General features: G+C 45.1%; 1 pseudogene; it reads left to right on the top strand.

Annotated features, from left to right (window-relative positions):
• Positions 1 to 1,258: 1,258 nt before the first annotated feature.
• On the top strand, positions 1,259 to 6,555 carry LOC120392554 (annotated as a pseudogene).
• The last annotated feature ends 519 nt before the right edge of the window (positions 6,556 to 7,074 follow it).

The raw sequence follows: 7,074 nt of genomic DNA on the forward strand, positions 1-7,074 counted from the left end.
TGAAGAGAGATTTTTATCCTGGCCCAGCTTATTTAGCAATACTAATGCATTTTTCTTATAACGCTTAGTCACATTATCCAACATCTCCTGAGCAACGGAGTCTGAGGTCTTTGGTGTTTCTGGGGGTTTAGCAGTTACATTCTGTTCCTGTTCTGGTAGATACAGACTGATTTTCACTTTATCCGCCTCGCTCTGCTTCATGTACATTAGGTACCTTTGAAGCATGATACTGTAAAGTTTAGCCTTTTAGTATTTGGCTAAGTCAGTTCTTTGAAGAACAGACTCATTTCAGCATCCAGTAAGCGAGTTGTGGTCATTTGTTAGGCCCCTTGAGGATACAGAGTTCACCAGTGTTCTGAACAAAGTGTCATATTTTTCCCAATTCTTTTTAGAATGCCGTTCTTTTAGCCCCCCCAAGGATACAGCATCCATCAGTTTTCTGAATGAAGCATCAAACTCTTCCCAAACACTAGAATATAGAATAGAGGGGAGCTGTGATGAGCTTATGGTTTTGGGAGACTGGTTTGTCAGTCTGTAGATGAGTGGACCCACCCCTGTGGCACCTCCTGTTGGTGACTTCTGGGAATTAGCTCATTCCAGCTCCAGAGCGCCCTCTGAAGGTGGGTGATCTGCCTGTCCTCTGGCCCCCATGTCCCTCCCTGGACCCCAGTGCCCTTTTACCTGGGATGCTGCCCCCTGGCAGTAACCCCTCAGTCTAGGGGTCCTAGGGTCTACTCTCCCTGGAGAACCCCCACCCATTATTCCCACCTCACCTCAGTATCAGGCTACTGCCAGTCATCCATCTAGCCCCCACGCCCTGGGGCAGACTGCAGTACCAGCCTACTCATCACTGGCAAGGAGGGTTGGGACCTGCTGTCTTGGCCTACCCATGGGCTGCCCTTTGCAACCTCCGGTACCCCTTGGCCTTCTGCTAGGCCACAGCCTGGGGCTTTCCAGGCTGGAGCGCCCCAGCTCCTCAGCCTGTCCCCAGCCCTGCTCCACTCAGGTACTCTGTCTCTAGCTCTCTGCCACCAGGCCCTTCTTTCTCTGAATGCAGAGAGAGTTCTTCTGGGCCTCTGGCTCACAGACTTTTATAGGGACCAGCTGGGCCTGATTGGGGTGTGGCCCAGCTGCAGCCACTTCCCAATCAGCCCAGTTTAGCAGCAACCAGCCACAACCTTCCCCCAGGGCTGTTTTAAGCATGCTCTGGGTTAGTGAATGTGTGTGGTTCTGCACACGTTCAGATCCCCTAGAGCGCATGCTCCGGGTTTGTGAATGTGTGTGTTTTTGTGCATGTTCAGAACCCCTAGCGTCAGTGCTCTGGGTTTGTGAAGGTGGGCATTTTCGCTCACAGTTTTCTCAGGGTTTGGTGTGGCAGTGGCCACTGAGGAACTGGAGTTGTGGTTGTTTTTATCCAGAGTCTTGTCTTGCCCTTGGGTTTGACGTATATGAGGTTTGAACTGCCCGGATGATTCATCTGCACTCTTGTGCTGTTTCGCCTTGTTAAAGGTCTCAAAGCAGAGACGGCCCTGGTTCGTTGGCAGTTCTGGAGGAGGTGTCCTTGTAGCTCTGTCTACAGCATTATCAGAAAAGTGCCTATGGGGGGGAGGGGGAACCATTTTACAAAACTGAACTTTATCATCTTTCTCACCCACACCTATGTATTTACTTAAAATACAAAACCTCATAGAGCAACCAAACCAATAAGCAAAATATATTTACTGGGCTTCATCCATCCATGAGTCACTGATGCTGGTGAATTTTCCTTTGCAGCTGTCTCTTTCCTTTTTCTTTTGAGCTTGTTTGCCCTCTGGTCTAAGGATCTCTCATGTTTTGACTGTACTGTGGAGCAAACAACATTATTATAAAACACACGACACTTTCTTGTAAACTTAAAAACGAAATATTCATTAGGGTGTTTTTCTATTTATAAAGTCATAGCTTTAAAACAAATAATTCATTTCAGGCTGTACAACACACGTTTTGAGTTTATGTCTACCACTTAAAACAAAAAACAACAAACAAACAAACAAAAACCTCACAAACATTTATTTAAAATACATCTCATTTTGGAGAATAAAAAAACAAACTGATTTTAAAATCCATTTTAAACCACTTTTGCACAGTAATAAACCCTGTTGCTTTAAAACAAACCCAGTACTTAAAAAAAAAACTACACCTGTGCCTTGCACAGACATCTCTCACACACAAATCAGCAGCTTTATAAACACAGCAAACCAAGTTTGCCTCCATATACTTTTCAATAACCCTCCCATACATTTAAAAGCCAGTTGCAAAAAAGTTCCCTTTCACTTTGGGATAAAGCAGGGGTCTCAAACTCAAATGACCACGAGGTCCACATGAGGACTAGTACATTGGCCCGAGGGCCGCATTACTGACACCTCCCCTCCACCATCCTTGGCCCTGTCCCCACTCCACCACTTCCATGAGGCCTCGCCTCTGCCCTGCCTCTTCCCACCCCTTCCCTGCCCCCATTCCAACCCCTATCCCCAAAATCCCCACCCCAACCCCACCTCCTCCGTGCCCACAGGGGGTGCAGGAGGGGTGTGGGGTGTGGCAGGGGGCTCAGGGCAGGGGGTCAGGGTGCAGGGTATGGCAGGAGGCTCAGGGAAAGGGGTTGGGCTGCAGGAGAGGTGTGGGGTGCAGCAGGGGTCTCAGGGCAGGAGGTCGGGTGCAGGGTGCGGCAGGCAGCTCAGGGAAGGTGGTTGGTGTGCAGGAGGGCTGCAGCAGGGGGCTCAGGATGGGGTCAGGGTGCAGGATACGGCAGGGTGTCAGGGTGCGGCAGGGGACTCATGGCAGTGGGTTGGGGTGCATGAGGGGTGTGGCAGGGGGTTGGGGTGCAGGGGTGGCAAGGGGCTCAGGGCGGGGGGTTCAACTGCAGGAGGGGCTTGGGGGGCAGGCTCTGACCCGGCACGCACTGGGGGGCAGGGCATGCTCCTTGCCTGCCTGCCCTGCCCCTGTGCCGCTCCGGGAAGCAGCTGGAATGTGCGGGAGGAGAGGAGCAGGCACTGCCCCCAGCATTTCCCATTGGCCGGGAACTGAGACTTCTGGGGGCGGGGGGGGGGAACTGCCAATGGGAGCTGCTGGGGGCGGTGCCTGAAGCAAGATCAACACACACCCCTGCGCCTCTCCTACCCCAGGTTCTTTCCTCTTCCCGCAGCACCTGCCCTGCCCCCAGTGCGCGCTGGGCCAGAGCCGCTCTAGGTAAACGCTGGGGGAGGGCAGGGGGGCTTTGAGGAGCTTGCGGGCAGCAGAAAATAACCCGCTTTATTTGAGACCCCTGCACTAGAGCATGTGCAACCTCTGCACTGATTTGATAGCAGCAGCTGTTGCCCTGAATTGATCAATTAATAAAAAAATAAAACTCAGATCTTGGCAGATAAATGTTACTTCACCTCTAAGAGGGATTAATGTCTAGTGGTTAAAGCACCTGACTTTGAGTTAGGGAATATTGGTTCGAGTCTTGGCACTGCCATTCACTTGCTGTGTGACTGTGCAGGTCACTTAGCATGTGTGTCTCAGATGACCATGCTTTTAAAGGGAAAAAACTGGCACATGTTCATGGGGACATCTTTTAGCGCTGCAAAGAGTCAGGCAAAAGGAAACTTTTATTTTTAAGTGTGCTGGTGTCACCACTGCCAGCTTCTGACCCAGGGAGACCTGCGTATTTTGGAGTGGAGGATTTTTTCCAATATTTTAGTGTTCTGCATTGATTGTGAAACATTGAACAAGTGTCATCAACAGTCGCTCTGAACAAAGGAACAGCTTTGATAGCGTTTACTTTCATTCAAGTTCTCTTCATTCCAGACATTGTTCATTACCCTGAAAGCTCATTCCACGGGCTGTTTGTTCTCAGTAAACAGTGCAAATGCTACTTAGCCAGCAATACATCTTGAACAAGCATCGTGTTACTATAAAAAAACAAATATTTTGTCTAATGAAATGAAAAAACAAAAACAAACCAGGATATTTCAGTTACCCTGGGGCATCATAAGAAAAACCAAGACTATCGTGGTTGAAATAGGTTGTATGGTCACTTTATAGTTACCTCACATGTAAACGGAGGATATTTACCTCCACTTTATAGAGCTGTTATGAGGCTATGCTCATTAATATCTGAATTGCTTTGATAGCCTCAGATGAAAGGCTCTCTGAAGTATTGTTTTAAAGTGGTTATTTTGACAGTAGCTTGGTAATCTGAAATGAGCCTCCTGAACTAGTGCTGCTAATTCTCCCTCCACCTTCAAAACTCACGGAGGTACAGTGAGACAAAGATGTTCCTTCTTGTTTCCCATATTTCCAGAACTGTGCTCCACTGCAGGAGAAAATGACCTAAAATGCTTCTGAAATTATATTTTCTATGCGATTTCCCAGCCCAGCGGGGTGGAAAGCATAGAATAAGTGGAAACAGAAAACTGGTCACTTATCTGAAACGGAAGCTAATCACTTATTTACTGCAAGTGAGGACCGACTGAAAACTGAGATCTCTGAAATGTGTTGCTGGATTGTTGGCTGTTTTTTCAGTATGAACCCAGTTCTAGTGGTATGACCACTGTATTTCAGTCAGACTGGAACTGCTACAGAACTGAAATCCATGTGCTGTTTACATGGTGCAAGGAAAATCTTTGACAAAGATATGTATTTCTGTTCTTGCAACAGTGCTGATTCTTATAAAGCGCACACACTAAATCCTCTCTCCTAATCATGCCATTTGAAAAGCCTGCATTTTCTCTTTGCTTACAGGCAGCTGTGGTCATGGTGGAATTGTGAATATCAGCCAGCCCTATGTTGTACAGCTGAACTGTAGAGGATTTTCCTTCACATATGGTTCCTGGGTAGGGATTACTCTCTTCGGACTCCGCAGAAGGACCTATACTGGGTTGCACCTTTGAACACAGATGGGAGACTCTTAGAATATTACAGACTTCATAATTCCCATGATGATTTGCTGCTATTAAAAATGCTAGAGAGTTAAAATTCAATATGGGGAAGGCAGTGGCACCACCGTTGACAATAACTTCATGTATTAGAATGTACCTAATTCAAGAGATATGGGCAAGCTCGATTAAAACACAAACACATTGGCTGGCTGTGAGGAAAACTCTGCCGAATGCTACTTATGGTAACCGTTTCTCTTATGCTGGTGTTGAGTGGTAAGATATGGACTTTGCTGTGGATGAAAGTGGATTGTGGGTAATTTATTCAACTGAGGACAACACAGGTAACATTATGATTAGCAAACTCAATGAGACCACACTTGATGTGCTCCATACTTGGAATACAAGGCAGTACAAGCCGTCCATTTCCAGCGCTTTCATCATATGTGGTATTCTATATGCCACAAGACCTGTCCACAATCAGAAAGAGGAAATATTTTACACATACGACACAAACACTGAACAGGAAGGTAAAATTAGCATAATTGTTTCTAACATTTTATCCATAATTCAAAGTATCAACTATAACCCCTCAGACCGAGTCCTGTACGTTTACAATGATGGCTACCTTGTTAAATACAATCTTATTTTTCAACCTGTGTTACGCTGATATGAATATACACAACAACTAGAGATCACAGAAAGTCCGATTTTTATATCCCTTTGGACAATGTGAATGTTAAATGAGGGCCTATTCCTACCAAGAGTAGCTCCTGGAGATAAGGCTTCTTACCATGAGCTGTCCCACTGAAGGATAATAAGCTCTATGCCTGGTAACAATTGGGTGCAAGATTAGGTTCATAGCTTTTTAACTGGTGTTTAGCTACAATGGCAACAGGAGCACTAGAAATGCCTCTGCTATAAACATAGATTAAATAGATGACTTAGTGACGGACAGAACATGTATCATGATAGGGAGATTGCTCACATACTGATGTGCATTTGGAGGAATGTCTCTATTTGGATAACACATGAAAACTGAACTGTTTTGTTGTCATTGCTCAAAGTATGCAAGGCCATAAATATCATATTAAGCATTGGCCTCAAATAATTACTAAAAGATTAAAATTAGAGGAGAATTAGGACTTGATCTTTAAAGAGCAGCCATTGGTTAAGCTGAACTGTGGAAACAGTTGCCTTGGCTCCTTCTTGCAACCCATCAATGTATTTTAGATGGCAGGGCTCCAATGCATTACTTTCCTAAAGCTGCACTTCATGAAAAAAAACATATTAACCATTTTTTGACGGTTGCATTTTCTTAGCACTGTGTCCTGGGGGCCTGACCCAAAGCCCAATGAAAGCAGTCCCTTGGTATATGGCATATGCTGCAGTAGAACATAAGCTATGCCATCCTACATGCTCCATTTAGTCCTGGAGTCCATTTAGTCTGCAATTTACTGTGATCTCCATTAGCACCTTTCAAAAACACTCTGAAAACAAGGAGCCAAATTAATTGCCAGTATAATTCCATTGGCATCAATTACCTTACATCGGAGGTGAATCTGGCACGTGATCTATCATTTACAGAATACTGAAGTTGGGACAAAGTGATATGCTCTTTATTTTTAAAATGCCACTTACAAGATTTTTATCAAATCACAAGTCACAAATGAGATGTAAAGTTATGAAAATGCAGTAAATGTTTGCTGGTTTTCTTTTATCAATTCTATCTTTGTCGTCTTATAAACTGGATCAGTAGAAGTGAATGATTAATTGTTGTTTAATAAAGTGTTATAAAAATCCAAACCCTATAGTTGTTTGTCATTGCACAACAGCTGGGAAACGTTGGGATGCAGCAAGAAGCCAGCTTCAGCAAATGATATTGGAAACAGAAATCATATTCCTTTGGGCTTAGAGTGTTTAAGAGCTCCTGGTACAACACAAAGGTGTGAATCAGTATGTCAGTAACTAGAGGAGGGACTTTATTTCCACTCATTGAAATATGTTCCCCAGTTAGATTAACATTTTCCACCAAGATGAGATGTTACTTGAGAGGTCTGAGGCTGATGACACATTTTTAAGTCAGATGCTGCCACTTACCAGGTATCTGCATCTGTTTCCTGAAAGTGTGTGAACTGAATGTGAAAGCCAGCCATCACTGGTGCAGTAATCTGAT

Source organism: Mauremys reevesii, unplaced genomic scaffold (genome assembly GCF_016161935.1).
Source record: "Mauremys reevesii isolate NIE-2019 unplaced genomic scaffold, ASM1616193v1 Contig10, whole genome shotgun sequence".
Lineage (NCBI taxonomy): Eukaryota > Metazoa > Chordata > Testudines > Geoemydidae > Mauremys > Mauremys reevesii.